Genomic DNA, 24,028 nt, shown 5'->3' with positions numbered 1-24,028 from the left:
GTATAGATTCCCGAGTTCGACATAAAGATTCACAAGTTTAAAAAAGATACACCTGAAGAAGGTCACAGATTACATCGATTGAAATGATGTGAAAATAAAAACTAAGATGTAGAAAGCAATCCGAACAATTCAAAAAAAAAAAAGCATATCATGCTTAAGTTTGAGATAACATTTTGGTCAACGCTTAAGTTTGAAATAGCACTTGCTTTGGTCTGTCACATTTAAGTTTGAAATAGCAGTTTCCTTCCGTCTACCATACTTAAGTTGAAATAGTGTTTCGGTTAGTAGATGTGGATCAGTTGAGGTAGCAAGGTCAGTTAGCAGGGGAAAACCAAAGAACACATACGAGAAACTGATAAGGATTGATTTGAAGGAAAAGGGTGTAAAGATCCGAGATAGATTAGTTCGGAAGTTTGTTTCTAACCCGACGTCCAATACATGCCAGTATGTAAATGAGACATTACACGGATAACGGCGACAACGATCATGATGATGATGATGATGATGATGATACTAAATCGTGATTGGCTGAGCAGATCATGTGATGAACAAACTAGAGAATAGAATTTCAAAGAAGTTAAACAGTTATTGAGACCTACCTATATTATATCCATCCATCCAGCGCGACCATAGCAGGGATTGAACCACTACACGAGTTTGTAGTGTAATTGGAATCTTGTCGGTAGCTGAATACTTGATGCTTCGCCAAGGCTATCAAGGATATTATTTATCGTGACGCCATCACTAGATGGGGTGTCCCATCTACCCTCGAGAGAAGGATAGACCGCACTAATTTCTCAACCAAATATATAATGGGTGAATATGAGCAGGTTTGGCTGTTGATATATCGCTCCTGCGTTTACTTCTGGATTCCTTCTTTCAGGACATTTCCTATTTTTCCCCTCTCTGGATCCTTCTTTAGTCAACATAACTTAAAATAGAAGAATGCTACATTTAAATGAATGACTTTTGCATATATATATATATATATATATATATATATATATATATATATATATATATATATGTTTTAAGAAAAATAGAAAAACCGAATGAAATTAAAAAAATCAACGTTTCGTCCTTATTTCAGAGGACATCTTCAGGATAATTGAAATAAAAATGTAAGAAAAGAAAAAGTCATAGATCGTGCGAAAAAGACAGTTTTTGAATCCTACCCATGTCGGGAAGGACAAATATGTGTGCGTATGTTCCTATTTTTCCCCTCTCTGGATCCTTCTTTAGTCAACATAACTTAAAATAGAAGAATACTACATTTAAATGAATGACTTTTGCATATATATATATGATACGCACACATATTTGTCCTTCCCGACATGGGTAGGATTCAAAAACTGCCTTTTTCGCACGATCTATGACTTTTTCTTTTCTTACATTTTTATTTCAATTATCCTGAAGATGTCCTCTGAAATAAGGACGAAACGTTGATTTTTTTAATTTCATTCGGTTTTTCTATTTTTCTTAAAACATAACGTCAACCACCGCTGGTATTTTTTCACTCCTTATACATATATATATATATATATATATATATATATATATATATATATATATATATATATATATATATAAGTTTGGTGGTTAAATTTTAAATTCTGAAAAAACAACATATAGACGCATATATTCGAATTAAGAATTTATTGTTTGACAAAAGGAATATATATAGAAGGGGTTATGGTAATTTTCTTAATCCATGGATTTTCAATAATGGCTCATATCATCAGAGGAAATGAAATGCGGTTAGCAAAATGTTCAGCTGTGAATGAACGTTTATTTTGCTTTTCAGTACAATTATTGAAAATAGTTTTTTGAGTGGTTGTGGATAATTATATGGAAAAAATTATACGAAAAGAGAAGTTGATACAACCTGGGCAGTCCATTATCGCAAGGAAGCTTTTCCTTTTTGGCTAGGATCACCTTGAAAGTATTACTTCAAGTAATATCTATCAGGATTTTTCATCTGAATTCAGCGTCTTATCCTGCTTATATATATACATATATATATATATATATATATATATATATATATATATATATATATATATATATGTTGAACTCGGTAACCTATATGCATACAGTAGAACCCCAGAATACGGTGGTCCTAGGATACGGTATTTTTCAGGTTACGATGTGGAATACGATGTTATTCCGGACCCTGGTTACGGTATTTGCCCCGCTTTACGGTGTTATTTATGTTATTTGCTTATATACATGTGCATTATGTACTGTACTGTATTATGTTACTAATTCTTAATGCTGTATCCCAGGATTCTACTGCATAGATAATTAAAAAGAAAATGGTCCGCCGTTGGGTCACCCATCGAACTCGAGTTAAATCGTTTGAATCAAAGCCAGTTAAATATAAAAGTAAAAATCCAATATCCAAAATTAGCCTTCTCTCTCTCACACACTCTATCCCCTCTCTCTTTCTTTCTCTCCAGGTTAAATAGTATTACTACGACTGGTGATATTCTCTTTTGTTTGATACATTATTCTAATCATTTTAGTCTTTCCTTTCTTCATTACCTTTGATTGTTAATAAACAGAGGCAAAATTATGGAAGCGAGAGTGATAGATACATTATGAAATAAAAGAGGAAGGGTCAAACAGCATACACTTAGAGACGGTATAATCAATAGATAGAAGTTTCGTAAGAGAAGAATCATTTGGATGAGTTAATTGCAAATTGTGGCTTATTGGAACAATGTTAAAATGCAAGTTTTTTTGTTTTTGTTTTTTTGGGGTTTTTTTTTTCAAGGAAATCTCAATCTTAAAACTGAGAAATATATCATCGTCATAATAATAATAATATCCGGTTTAAACGCCAGTTTTATATGCTATGTATTTGGGCGGCTGTGTGATTAATAGGGCTGTTGGAAAACTGCTTCTGTGGTACCAGTATTCAAGAATTCTGGCGAAAGAACTGACCCATCAAATTATCGCCCTATTAGCCTCCTCCCACTTTTTGCCAAAATATTTGAGACCTTAATTAACCATGCTCTAGTCCAGCACCTTACAGATGCTAAACATCTGACCGACCAACAATATGGATTTAGACAAGCCCGTTCCATGGCAGACATCCTCACTGTAATCTCTGAACGCATATACCATTCACTGGACAAAGCGGGAGAGGGCAGAGCGGTAGCTTTAGATATATCTAAGGCTTTTGACAGGGTATGGCATGAGGGTCTCCTCAGGAAGATTAGATTATACGGTATCACTGGTAGAATACTTAACATAATTAAATCCTTCTTAGATAAGAGAAAAATCCAGGTTGTCCTCGACGGTCGTACATCTAAACAATATGATATAAATGTGGGAGTGTCCCAGGGATCTATCCTTGGACCTCTGCTGTTCCTGATATTCATAAATGACCTCCCCGACAAAATTGCCTCTGAGATGGGTATATATGCTGATGACACCACACTCTATAGCAGGCACGCAGGAAAACAAATGAACATATATCTAAAGTAATGGCAGAAACACTAGAGGATGACCTCCAATCAGTAGTGGAATGGGGACAAAAATGGATGGTCACGTTCAATGCCGCCAAGACAAAACTGGTTTCATTCAATAATTACAAGAAACCTTTCTACTACCTATAGCAATGGCCAACGACTCTTTATCTGAGAGTACGTCTCTCAAGCTCCTTGGCCTAACGTTCACAGGAAACATGAGTTGGAACAATTACATCGAGGGCATTGCCAGGGCCGCTGCGAGGAAGGTGGGCTCTCTCTACCGTGCTAGAAAACTTCTAACACCCGAAAGTATCCTGTACCTCTATAAGGCCACTATTCGCCCATGTATGGAGTATTGCTGTCATATTTGGGCTGGTGCATCGGCTACTAGTCTCTCGCTCCTTGACAGAGTTCAAAAGAGAGTCGCAAATCTAATAGGCCCTAAACTGGCATCTAAGCTTCAGCCTCTGTCCCATCGTCGAAACGTTGCAGCCCTCTGCCTGTTTTACAAGTATTATAATGGTGAATGCTCTGATGAACTGCAAGCACTTGTGCCCCCACGACGTGAACACCCTCGACAGACCCGACAAGCTGCAAAATCCCACCCCCACACTGTAGAGATTCCTAGATGTAAAAGATCTTTCTACTCCAGTAGTTTCTTCCCCAGAACTGCTAGACTTTGGAATTCCATTCCAGGTCACTGCTTCCCCAACTGTACTGACATGCATAAGTTCAAGTGCAACGTGAACCAACATCTCGCTGCCCTAATCCCTACATAGTACCCCAGTAGATGTTTCCCCTGATAGTAGCCCACTACACCAAAGTGGCAATGTGCCTTGTTTGGGGTGAAAATGTAATAAAAAAAAAAAATTAAAAAAAAGCATATTCTTTTCATTGTTTTGACTCTTGAGTATATATCCGTTAATATCTTATATGTTGTGTAGACTGGTGTGGTTCTTGGTTCATTAACTGTGTGTACCTGTATCGGATATATAGTCGAGAGTCAGAAGAATGAAAAGAATATGCTGTTGTCACAACCCTAGTGATTAAACACATAAAAGATCAAAATATGTTTCGTTTCTCTCTCTCTCTCTCTCTCTCTCTCTCTCTCTCTCTCTCTCTCTCTCTCTCTTGCAAGCAAATGTATTTCGTCCATATAGATTTGAAAATACATTGTAATAATGTTGTCCACGCGACGAGAAAAAAAAACGGTTGAGACCAGTTTTAAAACAATGCAACGTCATTCTTGCACGCGTTCTAAAATAACGGCATTTCTCCTCTGAGTTTCATAATTACATATTCGGCTAAAAAGGCTGGCTGGAGTTGGCGAAATTTTTCCAATACTGAAATTGGAAAGTAAAAAAATAAAAAAATAAAAACGATACATTTAACAATACAAATCCATCCATCATACTCCTAACAAAAATCTAATCAAACCGGAAGGATTCGATTAACTAAACGATGCAGCTATTTGTAAGTGATTTGTTTTTTTTTTGTTTTTGTTTTTTTTTTTTGTTTGTTTGTTTTAGCGCGGGGGGGGGGGTATCTGTTTTCTACAATAACCCTATCCAGCGCGGCCGTAGCCGAGATTGAACTCACTGCACGAGTTTGTAGTGTAATTCGAATCTTGTCGGTAGCTGAATACGTGAATACCTGATGCTTTGCCAGGGCTATCAAGGGTATTTTTTATCGTGACGCCATCACTAGACAGGGTGCCTACCACGACTTAAGAGACTCCAATCTACCCTCGAGAGAAGGATAGATCGCGCCAGTTTCTCAACCTGATACTTTTACCTCGCGGTAGAATAACCCTAATCCTATCCCGACAGAACATTTTTCAACAGTTAGTTGGTCTTTAGCTAGAAGCGAAAGTGTAGTATCTGTTCTGATATTAAACGTCATCTATTCAGATTTCAGTCAGTGAAAGAGAAATCATCGTAGACTGAGGCAATTTTGATTTTTGTTCAAATTCAGAGAACCTTTGGGGCGGGGGGAACTGGACTTTGTCCACATTAAATACAAACTTTGTCCTCGTGAAGCAGCAAGTAAATAGCGACATCGGGTTTGTATTACAATCGACAGATACAAAAAAGTTGTCAAAAAACAAATATATAACAAATAAATGTTAGTAAAAAGTTACTTGTCTACCTAACTGGATAAGTTTTTAGTGGGTTTACTCACTTAAAAACGTTTATTCGGTTCGAAACAAAATTTAAAAAAAAGCAAACACATAGTGTCGAGCGTTAGGTGAGAACAAAAACATAATGGCCGCGACTTGACACCGAAATATCTAAAGTTTTAAAACTGACTTGAAAATAACAAAAATATACAAAATACTGTTAGAAACCCACCCAATATCTGTCACGGTATTGTTGTTGTTCTCTAGATGCAAATCCAATGAAACTCCAGTGTTTATAAAATAGCAGGTAGAGTTGTATTATAGTATAAATTACTTTCAAGCATTATTAACTACATATGTGCATGCATGTTTCAGTTCAAAGCTAAACTTACTCGAGCCTTTTTATCAATTGATTCACAACTAAAGGAATTTATAACACACACACACACACACACACATATATATATATATATATATATATATATATATATATATATATATATAATATATATAACATATATACATATATATATATATATATATATATATATATATATATATATATATATATATATATATATGAAAGTAAAAGTAGGTGTGATGTTATGATGTTATGGGAAAAAAGGAAGAAAAAGCCTGTGGCCTTAAGAAATTTTCCACGTTTCGTCCCCATTTTTGAGGAACTTCCTCTGGAAATAAGAGATGATTGAAGAAATAAAATAACAAGATGAGAGGAAACCCCTATGAAAAGTGAGATATTTATATATACATTTTATTTATTTAGTTTTTATTATTATTATGCACAAATAGGGAAAGCGATGTAAAAAAAAAATTATGTAAACGAAACTAATCAGGTTTCAAATCCATGTTATTTTCTTTGATCACCAAATGACTTATGATATGGGGATAAATCGTAAAAACCGTTCCTTTGTTTGATGGTATCGGAATTCATAATTAGCGTCGATTCAGGGTTTTATCATGAGCAAATTTAACTGTTTTAGCGTTTGTGAAACTTAAGGAGTTATTTTGGTCTGAAACATGGGCGAAAAAGTGCGTTCAGAGGATTGCCATTTTTTATTTCTCTTTCATGTTCTGCAAGTCTTTTCCTCAAATCTCGTAGGGTTTCTCCTGCATATATTTGATGACAGCCATTACGGTGGATGGTATATATTCCGGCGTTAGCTGCGGGGGTCTGGAAGGGTGCTTTGTGGTCTTCAATATATGAGCTATAGTTAATGATGTTTTTACACAGTTCGTATTCCTAATGTGTTCAGTGTATTATAAATTGTAGTGTTGTTGGCGTGAGTGGGTACGAGGAAATATCTATTTAATAGGGAAGTATTAGGTGTGTTATATTTCTGCTTATTTATATTGGAGAATATTTTTATGGCTTTTTTTTTCTTAGCATTTGATATAAAATAAGTGTGATACTTTAACGTTTTTAGTAAATTTGTAATATGTTGGAGTTCTTCGTCGAGATATTGAGGGCTGCAAATACTGAAAACATATAAAAAGAAGCCGATTATCATTCCAGACTTTATTCTGTTGTTATGGTGTGAGTAAAAGTGTATGTAGTAGTTTTTGTGTGTGGTTTTTCGGTGTACTTTTAATAGTAAATTACTTTATCATTTCCTAAGGAAGTTCCTCGAAAATGGAACGAAACGTTAGAAAATGTCTTAAAAAGGCCACAGGTTTTTTCTTCATTTTTTTTCCATATAATATATATATATATATATATATATATATATATATATATATATATATACATATATATATATATATATATATATATATATATATATATATGTATGTATGTATGTATATGTGTGTATATATATGTGTATATATATACATATGTGTGTATATATGTATACATATATGTATATATATATATGTGTGTATATATATATGTGTGTGTATATATATATATATATATGATTGCTTCATTTAATCACATAAATTAATATACGAAAGTATAATTTTATGCGTAAACTTTATGTATTTACTTCAACAGTGCTCAATACGTAGGTAGAGCTAGGTAGTAAGCAATTTCATTCACGCTAGGATTCATTAGACTTATACCTGATGAATCCTAGCATGGATGAAACGCAGAATATTCTGTGTAGTTTAATTGCCATATATATTTTATAACTTAGTATATATGTATATATATATATATATATATATATATATATATATATATATATATAGTTAGTTAGTTAGTTAGTTAGTTAGTTAGTTAGTTAGTTAGTTATGAAAATATCTATGCCAATTAAGCTACACATATTATTCCGCGTTTCATTCTCGTGAGAATTCGTTTTATATATCTCTCTCGTTTATCTCTTTCTATCCTTCTCTTTTATCTTATTAAGCTTTGACATCCCCTTTCCCCACATCGCCTTCTATTTTTAAGTCTAAAATGTCACTTAATATATCACCCTGCACACTTCAAGTTAACGATTTAACATTTTATTTTTATAAAAAAAATGTTTCACTTCTTTCATTTAAGAACCAGATGCTTTGAATAGCAGATAAACTTTATTTCTATCGCCTGACGAAGAACTTTTGTTTTTTTTTAATAAACTAATTGCTCCGAAACATTAGCATGTTCAGTGTAGCGACTATGTAATATTTGTCTATATAAATAATAAAAATATTATATTTTGCCCTTTTTTTATTGAGCAGTCTTAATAACCTCGTTTTAACTCATGAGTCTTCCCTTTTGAACACCTTCAACTTGGCATGTATATATATATGTGTGTGTGTGTGTGTGTGTGTGTGTAGCTTAATGTCTAAGAGGAAAAGAGAAAGTTCAGTTCCACAAAAGGAGACTTATCCGGATAATTCCAAGCTCAACAATTATTATTGGAGCTTATACAATAGGACAACAAGAGTATGAAATGAAGACACAAAACTATATATTGGTAGATATAGAATGGATCATTTATTGAATAATGGAATACAGGCAAAATTTGGGGGATAGAAGGGACTCTAAGCTATTTTTTCATTGGGCCTAGGTTTTATATTGTTTAGGTTATATTCTCGTTGCATCGTGTGCTAATTGGTGGTTTGGTTGCAATTTAATTAATTTCGCTATTACTGTTATTATTATTATTATTATTATTATTATTATTATTATTATTATTATTTTTATTTTTATTATTATTATTATTATTATTATTTTATTTTTTTTTATTATTATAATCATCATTATAATTACTGTTATTATTATTATCCCCGTTATTATCCCCATCATTGCTACCATAACCGCTACCATTTTCTTCATTTTCACTGTTATTAACATTAACTTTGAATTTACTTTTATCACAACTATTGGTAATATTATCTTTAATGTTTATTTTTAATGTTTATCATTTATTTTGTCTTTATCTTTATTTTTATCTTCAATTTTACTTCTATTTTATTTTCATCTTTATTGTTAGTACTATTATTATAATTTTCATTATTATTAGTTTTCGTACTATTATAATTACCCTACTATTATTTGGTATATTTTTTACCACTCTCATAAGTAGTAAAAGTGTTCTTACTCCTCCACTTTGCCATCTATATGTATCCTTAACCTTTTGCATCAAGTTAAACGCACTCATAGTCATTGCCATCTTAATCTCCGACCGCCCCCTTATAATCATACTCCCTATATCATAACAGAAAAAACTTATAAATATATTGCCGCATATTACCTTTCAGTTTTACAACCTTACATACCCCCCCCCCCAATTATAAGCGATTTTATAGCCGCCATTTTCCGTTTAGGTGGAACCAATCAAAATTACCACTCCATAGAAAGTAGACATCCCACAAACCGTTAAAATAAATTACCATGCAGCAACAATACACCCCCAATTTAACCTAATACATATATCCCTTAATTTCAACACTATGTTAAAGACCATATACAATCTTATATATCATACTATATATAACAAGCTTCTCCTTATTTATTTAGAATTCAATAAAGCTTCCCCCAACATTCTATAATTCCTTTTAACCTTTTTTTCGTCCCTAATGAACCTTACGCTAGACGCTGCATCTTCCCCATGCTACCTAGCACCTTCTCTACTCTTCTGATGAGAAGCATTAGGCTTCGAAATGCCCTGGCATAAAGAGTCCCTCCTATCCCCCAAATTTTGCCTGTATTCCATTATTCAATAAATGATCCATTCTATATCTACCAATATATAGTTTTGTGCCTTCATTTCATACTCTTGTTGTCCTATTACATATATATATGTATATATATGTGTGTGTGTGTGTGTGTGTGTGTGTGTGTGTGTGTGTGTGTGTGTGTGTATGCGTGCGTGTGTGTTTGTGTTCTATTCTATTTTTTAAAAAGAAAAAGAACAGGCGATTTTGACCAACGCACCTTATACAGCTTTACATCACAAGTGCATTTGAGAAGTTTTATTACAAGACAAGCCAAAAGGCTCGACATATAAAATCAACAGTAGGTTCTTTGATATGACAGGAGCGCGTTCGAAATAACTGTTTCTGATTAAAGCATAATTGCACAAATGATACTTAACTTTTTCATTTTGGTGCTTGTGTGCACTTATTGAACCGCGCTATTCTTAAATAGTATTTTCAAGTTTTACTACATCTTTTTTTTTTAATTAAATTGTTAGATGAAAGTATAGAATAATTTTTTAAAAAAACACCCTCCTCTTCCCATGTTAAAAATGGGTTTCTAAATAGTAACGTTATTTCAGCACGGTTCAATAAGTGCACTAGTACCTTCATTTTAAACTTAAATTCAAGCCATTGACACCGCACAAGCAGTAAGACCAGGCATATAAAATCAACAGTAGGTTCTTTGATACGACAGAGCATAATGTTTAGAGCATAATTGGACCATGATACTTGACTTCTGCATTTAAAACTTAAATTCAAGCCATTATATATAAGATTAATTTTATAAAATCAAAAGTAGGTTCTCTACAGTGCAATGTAGACTATAATGTATTATGAACTAAGTCACTTTGGGGAAGCATGTAAAGCTTCCTCTTGGCGCACCACGATAGGTTCACAACTAGAGCAGGCAATCAATCGATTTGATTGAAAAATTTCGATGACAAAAACTTTGATGACAAAGAAGATAAGGGAGTGTGAAACATTTGTTGATCATCATTCGATCCCGGACTGCGTCGGGTCTCCTTACTAGTATATATATATGTATATTCAAGAAAATATTATTAAATGCAACGGAGACACTTTGCTTTATGATTCTTTTTTTTAATTTTTCGATTTTCCGTATAATCTTTTTTGTAATAAAATCAAAAATATTAATAAAAGTGCCATAGTTGTTGCTGTCACGAGCGCTTTCGATTTGTCCACGAATCATATTCAGGTGTTGAAGTAAAAGTGCGAAGGAGCGAAAATGAGAATTAAAAGTTAAAACTAAAATATACAGTAAACCGTATAGGAGGAGGAGGGAAATGTAGTGCATTTCTCTCCTAATAATTACTTAAATAAACACAAGGCCAAACGACATTGCTTTTAACAAAATAATAATAAAGGGTTTATTTAAAAAAGGCGAGATTGTATCTCAGACTGGAGAGAAAGAAAGAAAGTATAAATGTCTGTTTGAAGGTGTCGTCTGCCATCAGACTGCAGTTGTCAACAAGTAGCAGTGGGAGGGGTGAGTGAGAGAGGTCTGTATAAGTCGCTTGCTGGCGTCTCTCTGGCGATCGCAGCTGAGATTCCAAAGGGCTAAAAATAGTCCTTAAGGGGACAGCTCAAATCAATGCGCCCTGCCAACCGATTGGTCAATGTGGCCGAATCACTTTGGCACCAGGCATTGATCCGCTTATAGTAAATAGTTTGTTAACTGCTACATCGGCGTTAGGTCATGATAAGTTAAAATATGTAGAGTCGATGAAAAGTCGATTAAAAATTCGAGAATTAAAATCAGCAAGTTCGTGGACACTGTTAACAAAGTCCGTCCACTACGAACTACGCAAGACATTTTTTTTTACACAGTGATCACCACTTATCAAGGCCCGGAAGCCACTCAGGGATAAGGGTTATTGCAAGTACATTACGTTAGTGTGGAGATTTGATGAAGTGTTTACTTAAGGGGGCGGTTTATTAGGAATTTGTTAACATTGGACTTGAAGACATCCAAGTTGTAGTCCAGTGGGAAGCAGGCAGACGGAACAGAGTTCCACAGGCGTGCAGTTCTAAGAAAGAAGCTTTGTTCATGGAATCCAGGTTTTGATATAGGCACAGATATAGAGTGGGGGAAATCTTTCACAGTGGATTCAGCTAGACGGGTGTTTTTCGTGAAAGATTGGCGAGGGGGGACCAGAGATTGGAGTTCAGACGAGCACTTGTCATGGAAATAGCGATAAAACAAGGATAGGCTCGCAACGTCTCTTCTGTGGGAGAGAGGTTGCAGGGTAGAGAAAAGGGCATCCCCCACTAAGCCACGAAGTCTATTTTTCACTCTGTCAAGGCAGGATAGGCTGTTTTTAGCAGCTCCTGCCCAGATATGGCAACAGTATTCCATCCTTGGACGTACTTGGCTTTTATATAGATAGAGAATTGCATCAGTAGTGAGATATCTTGTCGTTGTCGTTGTATGCCCAATGTGTGTATTATTTTCGGAGTTACATTCTCCCATAGGGCATTTGAATGTATACACTACGTTGGTTTGTTCCAACGTTTTTATAGCCGGTGATGAGTTGTTTCTAACCACAAGGTTTTGTGTTCTAAACTTCTTGTAAGAGATAATAAATTTAATATTAGAGTTACTGTCAATAAGCGTCAAGTATCTACGTACGATATTTTTAATTGCATTTTCTTCGATTCTGAAGTTAGGTGTCATTTAATTTTGATAAAATACATTAATGGACACACACACACACATATTGGATTGGAAATACGCGGTTATTCTAGCCCTTTCTCTTTAACAGCTACCGTTTTGAAATTGTTTTTTAAGCGGCAAAAACGATTTAAGGTTCTTACATAGCAAGTCCTTGATTTTCTTTTGATATATGGAGTGATGAATTGATTATATTAAGCCCTCAACTATTCTTCATCACAACAGATAATATCGATTTTAGCTTTTAATTTTATAACCCGGCATTTCTTATTTCTAACGAATGATGACACCGAACCTTTCAACGGCGTCTTTTGTAATCTTCTCTCAGACATCATCTTACAAATCTTTAAGTATTTAAGCTCCATCCAACAGAAACGACACACAGACATGTGCGATCAATAAGTATGGTTTTCTGGGTTAAACATTAGAAGAGAATGTGTTTTATGTATAAAAATATGCAATTTCTGTTTTTTTTTCTTTTTTTTTTTTAATATAAAGTGGTACTTTTGCCTTTACCGACCCGTGGTTTCCACGAAGTTTATCGGCTGTGCTCGGCCACTAACGGGAATAACCGGAAACGGCCGATCGCGAAACGTTAAACCGCTACGAGAAATATATAATGATAAACAGAAAAAAACACATGGAAACACAATAAATAAAATTACAAACATGTATCTAGCCAAACCCTAAACTCTAACCTGCGTGATTAATTTTTTTTTTTTTTTTTTTTTTTTTTTTTTTTTTAATTATTATTATTATTTCTTCTTCCAATTTATAAAAAAAAAGTAGCTTTTATACATTCGTATTAGTTAAAAACAGACAACGCGTTCGTAAAACTTGAGGAACGCTCAACCGACCTTTTCTGTCAGCTGGCGAACATAGCCGAGAAACTTCGTGGAAGCCGCAGGTCGGTAAATGCGGAAGCACCTATAAAGTAGAGTCTAATTTCCCCCTGTACTGTTATTTTGTTCATTACCTTCAGACATTATTTCTGCCATGTTGGCTGTTTACTAAAGGAACAGAAATCTGCCAAGATACAATTAAAGTAGACTTCATTATGGTAAACAAAAAAATATGCAGTCTAGCATATTAAGTTAAATACTTGGAGTTAATTAAAACTATGTCCAACTAGTTGAGTGCTATGTATAAATAAGCTAAAAATAACAAAATGTTTGAACCAGAGTTATCTACCTTGGAGAAAATTGGTTTTAGCATTAGAGGGTACTAGCAGGGAGATCCGACATTGCCCTGAATTGAATGATGATCAAGAAATGTTTTACACTCTCATATTTTTATTGTCATTGAAATCGGTGAAATCGCCCATTTTTAAATAAAATCGATTCATTGCCTGCTCTAGTTGGGAACCCACTGCAGTGCACCAGAAGGAAGCTTCACATGCCTCTCCACAGTGACTTAGTCCACAATACATTTTAGTCTATATTGTTTTGTAGAGAACTTACTGTTGATTTTATAAATTCGTTTCATATATAATGGTTTGAATTAAAGTTTAAAATGCAAAAATCAAGTAACATAGTTCAATTGTGCTCTAAACAGAAACACTTATTTCGAACGCGCCCCTGTCATATCAAAGAACCTACTGTTGATTTTATATGCCGGGCCTTTCTGCTTGCGTGTTAATAAAACTTCTCAAATGCACTCGTGATGCTAGGCTGTATAAAGTGTTAGCTTTGGTCCAAATCGCCTGTTCCTTCTTTCATCGGATTTTTTTTTTTTTCGATTATCGATACTTATTGAAGGCGTTCTGATACAAGACGTATCTAAGAACACTGTTAGATACATAAAGAACATTTATGTGAAATTTCATAAAAATTGGCCCAGCTGTTTCGGAGTCCATATGGAACTCTCTCTCTCTCTCTCTCTCTCTCTCTCTCTCTCTCTCTCTCTCTCTCTCTCTCTCACACACACACACACATACACAGAATTTCTTTTATATTATAGTAGAAATAACTGTCATTGGTTTTGGTAATTTCATACCACCACCCCACCGCTTTGTCATAAATTCAGAAATTAAACCCTGTCTTTTATTAATGCAACCTTCAAATTGCTATGCACCTTAGTATGTTTTTAAACTCGAATATGTTTTATCTGTTAGGGTTTTGTTTTTGTTGGCATCCGTCAGTCTAGAAGACTATGGGGTTGCGCCTGCAGAGGTGGTTGAACACTGTCTTCTGTGGCTGAATAAGCCTATTTTCGATCTACATTGTTGGTTGCAGACATCGCAAGTGAAGGTCGGTGCATCGTATTGATGGTTTGTTGAATTATGTTGACTGGCCTTCCTGAATAGTATTTTGGTCTCTGCCCCATTTTGCGATGGACTTTTCGCTAGTGGTCGGGCCTTTGGTTACCGTTTGTGTCCAGATATTGCGGACTTTAGCTTTGGGCTCCCGGCTGGTAGGATCAATATCGCATGCTTTCATGTCGTTTTTACACACGTCGACACAACGGTGATAAGGACGACCAAATTTCCTTTTGCTAGTGATGAGTTCACCATGAAGTATGTCTTTTGGGATTCTCCCCATTGTCCATGCGATGCACATGGCCTATCCAACATAGGCGTCTGTGGCGAAGGAGGGTGAGCATGGAGGGGATACCATATTTTTAGGAGTGGGGTGGGGGATATTAATAAGTACGGAAATGACAGAAACCGCTTACGAGTTAACATAACTATATTTCAAGTATATTTTTAAGAGTGGGGTGGTGAATATTAAGTCATCCCCGAAAATGGCAGAAACTGTTTATAACTTTATCTTTCCAAGAAATTCAAGGATTCAAGACTACTCAAGTGAAATGTGTTGAGTTTCCGTTCTAGGTGGCTGTATGTTGCCCATGCTTCGCTGCCATACAGAAGGCTGCTGATGACACAGGTCATGTAAACGTTAGGTTATTTTTATGATATTCAACTGATTCTCAAACAATTGCAAGGTCAAAAAAACAAATAAACATAGTTTTTATTTTTACTTCCATCAAACAACTCATGCGTTTTTTGTATCGTTAAACGTGGTATTCCTTGTTTAGTATTCCTTTTTCCTTGCCATGTTGTTTATATATTCTTTCATACATATACACATCCTATGTCATTTTTTATGTCCTGTCGCCGACAAATTATAAATAAATATTAAACCAACAGTTTCCATTTTTAAATTTCTTTTCCAACATGTTTTTCATATCTAATACAGTGTCGATATAACACTAATGCACGCGAACAATCGCCATTATGTAGCATATAATGATATATGCCCAAGAAGTGTGAACCTAAAATATAAAGTTAATATTAAATATTCAAACTTGATAAATGTGTTTGAACGTTACAAGTAAAACTAGAATTTTCAAACGTTGCAATATTTGTAAAACCTACCAATTATTTATACTCGAGCAACAAACACTGCAAAGCGACCTAATTCTAATATGTAGTACCACGAAAAGGAAAGTCTATCAACCTAATTCTAACATGTAGTACCACAAACAGGAAAGGCAATCAACCTAATTCTAACATGTAGTACCACAAACAGGAAAGGCAATCAACCTAATTCTAACATGTAGTACCACAAACAGGAAAGTCAATCAACCTAATTCTAACATGTAGTACCACAAACAGGAAAGGCAATCAACCTAATTCTAACATGTAGTACAACAAACAGGAAAGGCAATCAACCTAATTCTAACATGTAGTACAACAAACAGGAAAGTCAATCAACCTAATTCTAACATGTAGTACCACAAATAGGAAAGTCAATCAACCTAATTCTAACATGTAGTACCACAAACAGGAAAGGCAATCAACCTAATTCTAACATGTAGTACCACAAACAGGAAAGTCAATCAACCTAATTCTAACATGTAGTACCAAAAACAGGAAAGGCAATCAACCTAATTCTAACATGTAGTACCACAAACAGGAAAGGCAATCAACCTAATTCTAACATGTAGTACCACAAACAGGAAAGGCAATCAACCTAATTCTAACATGTAGTACCACAAACAGGAAAGTCAATCAACCTAATTCTAACCTGTAGTACCACAAACAGGAAAGGCAATCAACCTAATTCTAACATGTAGTACCACAAACAGGAAAGGCAATCAACCTAATTCTAACATGTAGTACCACAAACAGGAAAGGCAATCAACCTAATTCTAACATGTAGTACAACAAACAGGAAAGTCAATCAACCTAATTCTAACATGTAGTACCACAAATAGGAAAGTCAATCAACCTAATTCTAACATGTAGTACCACAAACAGGAAAGGCAATCAACCTAATTCTAACATGTAGTACCACAAATAGGAAAGGCAATCAACCTAATTCTAACATGTAGTACCACAAACAGGAAAGTCAATCAACCTAATTCTAACATGTAGTACCACAAACAGGAAAGGCAATCAACCTAATTCTAACATGTAGTACCACAAACAGGAAAGGCAATCAACCTAATTCTAACATGTAGTACCACAAACAGGAAAGGCAATCAACCTAATTCTAACATGTAGTACCACAAACAGGAAAGGCAATCAACCTAATTCTAACATGTAGTACCACAAACAGGAAAGGCAATCAACCTAATTCTAACATGTAGTACCACAAACAGGAAAGGCAATCAACCTAATTCTAACATGTAGTACCACAAACAGGAAAGGCAATCAACCTAATTCTAACATGTAGTACCACAAACAGGAAAGGCAATCAACCTAATTCTAACATGTAGTACCACAAACAGGAAAGGCAATCAACCTAATTCTAACATGTAGTACCACAAACAGGAAAGGCAATCAACCTAATTCTAACATGTAGTACAACAAACAGGAAAGTCAATCAACCTAATTCTAACATGTAGTACCACAAATAGGAAAGTCAATCAACCTAATTCTAACATGTAGTACCACAAACAGGAAAGGCAATCAACCTAATTCTAACATGTAGTACCACAAATAGGAAAGTCAATCAACCTAATTCTAACATGTAGTACCACAAACAGGAAAGGCAATGAACCTAATTCTAACATGTAGTACCACAAATAGGAAAGGCAATCAACCTAATTCTAACATGTAGTACCACAAACAGGAAAGTCAATCAACCTAATTCTAACATGTAGTACCACAAACAGGAAAGGCAATCAACCTAATTCTAACATGTAGTACCACAAACAGGAAAGGCAATCAACCTAATTCTAACATGTAGTACCACAAACAGGAAAGGCAATCAACCTAATTCTAACATGTAGTACCACAAACAGGAAAGTCAATCAACCTCTGGGTGATTTTTTGTTCTGACACTATACAGAATCCTCTGTGGTCATTGCACAAGCTGTAATGTCGACCGTTTTGGCTTAATAGATGAAAGGCCATTTACTTTCTTGCTCTATCTGTCTGTCTGTCTGTCTGTCTGTTTGCGTCCGTCTCTCTCTCTCTCTCTCTCTCTCTCTCTCTCTCTCTCTCTCTCTCTCTCTCTCTCTCTCTCTCTGCATCGCTGCTTCATGGCACAGACTTCCCCAGGACCAATCATCTTTATAATTAATAAATAAGACTTAGTTCATTCTATTCATCAATGCCAATCCTTTCGTCAAAAAGGATGGCAACTCAAAAACATGAAAAATTCACTTTAAAGATAATAATCAGAAGAAAATTGCCCCAAAAACATTTGATTCGACCTTAGCCACCATTTTAGATTGGCAATCAGAGTTAGGATCAACATTTCTCCATTCAAAATTCAAAAACCAGATAAAACACAAACAAATTTGAAAATACTAGTTGATAAAGTATAGGCAGCCTAAAGTTAAAGAATAATGATCATAAACTATTAGTTATTATTGAATGACTAGATACGGAAATGCTATTAGCTTGATAGGTTTATGAACAGACCATATATTAGCTATATTCTGTTTTCCACCTTAACTACAGTATAAATGATATCTGACAGCAGATAAATATGTAATCTGTAACAGATAGAATTCATTCTACTGAAAATAAACTTGAAATGGTAAATAATGAGTCTTTTTTTTTTCTAAATTTTATGTTTTAATGAAATTACCGTTATATAACTCGCAATTATTCTTTATCATTCAAGTGAAAACCTAACCATCTTATTAATTCTTATTATTGAGTGGTTTGGGGCGTTGGTAAGTGGTGACTCATTGGTAAAATAAAATGTAACTTGCTCTGTTTGCATCGCTGCTCCATGGACAACAGTTTACTAGGATTTAGTCAATCAACCCACCACATGCGCATTCAAGAGAACGTCGGCCAACTGTTTTAAGGAAGTGCATGTTTCGGCATAACATACAACTCACCCTTTTTACATGGTATTGTGCATTTTCTTCTTTCGTTGTCAATATGTGTTGATTTGTATTATTTAGATTAATCGAACAATTGTTTTTATCTTGAATGTTATCTGCACAACGTTTCGGTCGATGTAGCCTCCAACCTCCGTCATGTGTTAAAGTCACCATTTTTTTAAGTTGTCCCCCTTTACTATGTTTTCCTTCTCATATATAAACAATTTCGATTTTCCCTCCCTTCCCTTCTTCCCCTTTTTCCATTCTCTTTCCTTTCTTCCCCCTTTTTTTTCTTGCTCCCACTTTTTATATCCTATCAGTTATAATGATAACATATCAAAATATTTTTTAACTAAAGGAATAACACGTGATTAACCATACTGAAACAAGCAACCTCTTAGTTTCGTATATATTATGTTTCTACGAACTTATAATTGCTTGATAGATTTAATTAAACATTTAATCATAATAAGTTAAAAATGATATCCCCTATCCCAATAATTAAATTATCTTTATAACTCGTGTAAACTTACTTCCAACTAGATTAAAAAAAAAATGAAACCTTGCTATGCAGAGCTACACCCATCCTTTTCTCCAGTCAAAACATGGCGACTTTAACACCTGACGAAGGTCGAAGGTTACATCGACCGAAACGTTGTGCAGATAACATTCATGATGAGAACAATTATTCGATTAATCTAAATAATCCAAACATTCATATCTCATCTCAAAAATTCCAAACTGTAATGTTTTGATTTGATTTGAATTATTGCAGGAAAAAATGTTCATTGAAAATCTTTGTTTAATATCATATTCTGCAAACAGGTTCGGTCATAAACAAAGTAGGGGAGAGGGTGCAGATAAAAAAAAAAGTATCTTTTTACTGCTCTGTTTTTTATGGGGCTTGCCTTGTTTTTCCTGTTCAAGATTAACCAAGAAAAATAGTAATCTTGTTAAAAAAATACAATTACACTTGAATCGTAATTGAAGTGTTATTCGCCTGCAGCAGAAGATGAATAGTGATTATGGGCATTTGGACAAGAGAGAATAAAGGGCGGCATTTTTTTATTTTTAATTTGATTTATTTTGTTTCTTTTGCATTTAAAATTGTATTTTTCTTCCTCGACATATGTTCTCCTTTCTTTTTGTTCTTCTAATTTCCTTTCCTTTTTATCAATTTTTATTTATTTAACTTTTTCCTTTGGAAATCGTTTTTTTTTTTTAAATTTATTTATCTTCGTTTTTCTTCTTTTCTCAATTCTTTTTCTTTTATTTTCTTTCTTTGTTTATCATTTTTCTCAGCTTATACTTTCCTTTCTTTTTTCTTTTCATTTTCTTCTTTTCCGTCGGTTTCTTTTTCCTTCTTTATTTTTTTATTTTTAAATTATTTCTAAAGAAATTTCTTATCGTTTTTCTTTTCTCAAATTTTCTTTTTTTTTTTCTTTGATATTCTTTTGATTCTTTCAATTTCTTTTCTCCTCCTTCAGTTTTTATTTTGATAATTTGCTTATGTATGATGAATTATTTCTTACAATGAAATAGGTTTCCTTTTCATTCTCCCCAAACTTATTTTGTGCTTAAAATCATAATTCATGCAATTTTCCTGGGTAAAAGTAATAGTTAATTGTTTCACTTAATGTTGCTTAATATGGTTAATTTATGAATAAAATTAATTTTTACATTCAAATTCTATATCTTAAGTTTACTCTGACTTGGTAAAAACGTATAAAATACTAACGGGAAGAGGGGAGCGCCCAGCTTTGCCCGGGTGCAAAATACGTTTAAATATGATATTTTAATTTGTCCAGATTTCGTATATATTGTTATAGAATCGTGATTTCAAGAGTAAAAAAGTATTTAGATGCCATCAGCCAGAATCGAAACTGTAGCATTGAAAGCTGGTGACGTTACCACTGTACCAACGTGACACTCATATAAACCGATTAAAAATTAAAATAAACTAAGATGAATATACAAAATGTTTAATGATTTTTTTAAATTTTGATCCATTTTTTGACCACTGAAAAACAATTTTAACTGGCTAAAGACCCATAAAAGAACGGCCTGTAAAAATCCAATCATTTGAGGCCACTAGCGCCACTCTACGACTTTTAGTTTGGGAGGAGATAGTTTTAAAATACAGAAACAGACAGACATATAGCCGTTTATATATTAGATTAAGTTTTATTAAAACAGATTTAAAACTTAAACTTTTGAAACATTTATTTACGGTTTGAAAGCTTTTAAGTCTGGAACTTTAAAAAAAATACTGCTTTAACACATCTCTTAATAAGTCCTCGGTCTGACATATAGATGATGCTGCCAATAAAAAAATCTATATGATTTTTTATAAGTTACTTATAGATATCAAAGTTTGTACCCACTAGAATTATTAGTTTGCAAATTACAGTTATTAAGTGAAGCTACAGTTGCAGATTTTCGAAACGACGGGAAATTATAAATATCGTACTTATAAAGCGTTAGTTTTAGATGGAATTGGTTGTAGATGAAAAAATATACTGTTCAAGCAAAGCAATCGCTGATAAATGTTATTAAAACTCTTCTTCGTTGGAAACAACTGTTAAGAATGGTATGCTGACTTTAAAAAAAAGTCGTAGCATCACAAATGATGCTGACCGCTCAGTTCACTCAAATTCAGTAATTGTCTTGGAAAACATTTTTAAAAAGTCCATAAACTAGGTTTTTACAAACATAAATTGAAGCTGCGTAATATAATAGAAGGTGAAGATACCAAAACCATAAATGAGAAAGCTGTGTTAAAGTTGGTGGGTGCTGCATTTGCTCGGTCAGTCAAAAACAATAATGTACTGAGAATTGAGAGCATGGTTTGCAACTATTTCAACGTAAAAAAAAGGAGTTTTTGCATCAATATATGACAATGGATGAAACATGGGTCCGTACTTCACTCAGAAATCAAATTGGAAGGCTGCTGAGTGGACAGCAGCAGATGAAAGCTGTCTAAAAAAACTAAAAATGTAAAAAATTAGCAGATAAGGTTTGGCCTCTGTATTTTGAGATGCACAAGGTATTTTCGATAGATTACGTTTAAAAATTAAGAACCATCAATAGCAAACGTTTGATGGAAGAAAACTAAAATAAAAAAAAAAGAACGTCCACAAATGAAGAAAAAGAAAGGGTGCTTTTTCATCCAGCCACAAATCGATCGCAAAACTAGATGATTTGCATTTTGAATTGCTTCCACATCCATTTTATTCTCCTGATCTGACCACAGCGACTACTGACTGTTTGTAGACCTCTAAAGAATGATCCCGGGGTTTGGCTCCAATGGAAAATTAATATCAGAAACTGAGGAGTATTTTGATGCGAAAAGGAAATCGTTCTATAAAAAACGCATCGAATTGTTAGAGAAGCACTGGAATCAGTGTATTGCTATTAAAGGAAATTATGTTGATGAATAAAGTCGAATATTTCCGAAAAGTTGTTGCTGAGACTTATTAAATGATATGCTAACTAAAATTGATACATGAATACATTGTTTTCTTTTAAAATTATTACTTCATAACATTAGAAATCCAGGAAAAAAAAAACGTACTACTTCCCCTAACAAAAACTGGCCCGGTCGAGCCTCACAGAATTTTATTTTATTTATTTACTAGCGGGGGTACCCGGCGTTGCCCAGGTGTTTGTAGGTGTGTGGTGTAAAATAACAAAGAACCTGGGGAGGGGGGTAGGATCGAACCGAAAGCCCTGAGGCAAAGTTTGAAAATAAAATCGGCCAGCCAGAATGAGTTAGTGAAAGATGTTTGAATTTATTTAAGAACGAAATTGACAGGTGCGCGGCCGGAAGTCGTCGAGCGTTACGACGACGACGATGACGACGACGACATAGGTTTGTTTGTTATAGGCGAAGTAAAAAAAGAAAACAACGTTAACACTTAAGCGGGGAAAAAAACACAAAAAAAAACTAACGTAAGGCAAACGAACGATGAAAACAGAAAAACGAACACGTGAAAAATTGCTTAAATAAGCCTATTTCGATATTAAAATTTAAAAAATCGGTGGGTACCCGGGTGTTTTTGGGTGTGTGGTCGGGGGTGGATAAGTGAAGTAAAAAAAAAAGCCAGAAAAACGAACGTTACATGAAAAATGGCTTAAATAACTACTGAGTTTGTGAATGTTTGTTGTGCCTGTCGAAAGCTTTTAGCAGACACACAAACATACACACATACACACATACATACGTAATGTTTGACAAACACTTTAATATTTTAGTTAACATACATACATACGTACATTTTCGCTTTTATATATATAGACTAGCGAGGGGTACCTGGCGTTGACTGAGTGTTTGGAGGTGTGTGTGGAAACTCCGGGGGTGGGGGTGGGGTTAAAAAAAAAGTAAGTATGAGGATCGAACCCGAACCCTTGAGGCAAAGTTGTAAATTAAAGTGTGAAAAAAAAAAAACGTGCGACGTCAACCATTGCCCCACTGCGATATGCTAACAGAAACACGTTTGAATTTATTTAATTACTTGGATTTGGCAGGTGCCCGTTTTAATGAGTTAATGAGGTCAAGTTTGACTGCGGGGCGGGAACGCTTCCCAAGATGTTATAGGAAAAAGACTAACCCACATGCGGCGAGCGACAAATGTTGAATATTTATCTTCCCGAACTCGAGCAAATTAAATAGACATGCGAACTTCGTTATTAACTGTGAGATATTACAATTTATATGTGATATAAAAAGTTTTAAAAAGTTGTGAAGCGAGCGACCGCTTCTCTGAAAAAAGCCTTTTGTAGACATACAGAAAAAGCGAACACACATACATACATACATACATACATACATTTTCGTTTTTACATTTATAGACTAGCGAGGGGTACTCGGCGTTGCCCGGGTGTTTGGAGGTGTGTGTGGAAACTCCGGGAGTGGGGAGGGGGTAAAAAAAGTAAGTATGGGGATCGAACCCGAACTCTTGAGGCAAAGTTGTAAATTAAAGTGTGAAAACAAACGTGCGATGTTAACCATTGCCCCACCACGACATTCTAACGGAAATACGTTTGAATTTATTTAATTACTTGAATTTAGCAGGTGCTCGTTTTAATGAGTTAATGAGGTCAAGTTTGATTGCGGGATAGTACCTTCATTTACTGCTGAACGCTTCCCCCCCCCAAGATGTTATAGGAAAAAGACTAACCCACATGCGGCGAGCGACAAATGTTGAATATTTATCTTCCCGAAATCAAGCAAATTAAATAGACAGGCGAGCTTCGTTGTTAACTGTGAGATATTACGATTTATATGTGATATAAAAAGTT

General features: G+C 34.4%; 1 protein-coding gene across 5 annotated transcripts in view; it reads left to right on the top strand.

Moving 5' to 3' along the window:
* Positions 1 to 24,028, top strand: part of LOC145254880 (uncharacterized) — an 814,065-nt gene that overhangs the window by 731,385 nt on the left and 58,652 nt on the right. Inside the window, exon 1 of one of the 5 annotated variants that reach the window (XM_080113795.1) lies at positions 4,745 to 4,949. The exons of the other annotated variants lie outside the window; for them this stretch is intronic. The gene's annotated coding sequence lies outside the window, so the exon portion shown is untranslated. Of the gene's footprint in view, positions 1 to 4,744; positions 4,950 to 24,028 lie in introns of those variants that run through there. 5 annotated transcript variants of the gene reach the window in all.

Source organism: Euprymna scolopes, chromosome 3 (genome assembly GCF_053919585.1).
Source record: "Euprymna scolopes isolate OS-2025 chromosome 3, ASM5391958v1, whole genome shotgun sequence".
NCBI classification, from domain to species: Eukaryota; Metazoa; Mollusca; class Cephalopoda; order Sepiida; family Sepiolidae; genus Euprymna; species Euprymna scolopes.
The sequence above is the reverse complement of the archived record's forward strand: the minus strand, read 5'-3'. Positions and strand labels throughout refer to the sequence as shown.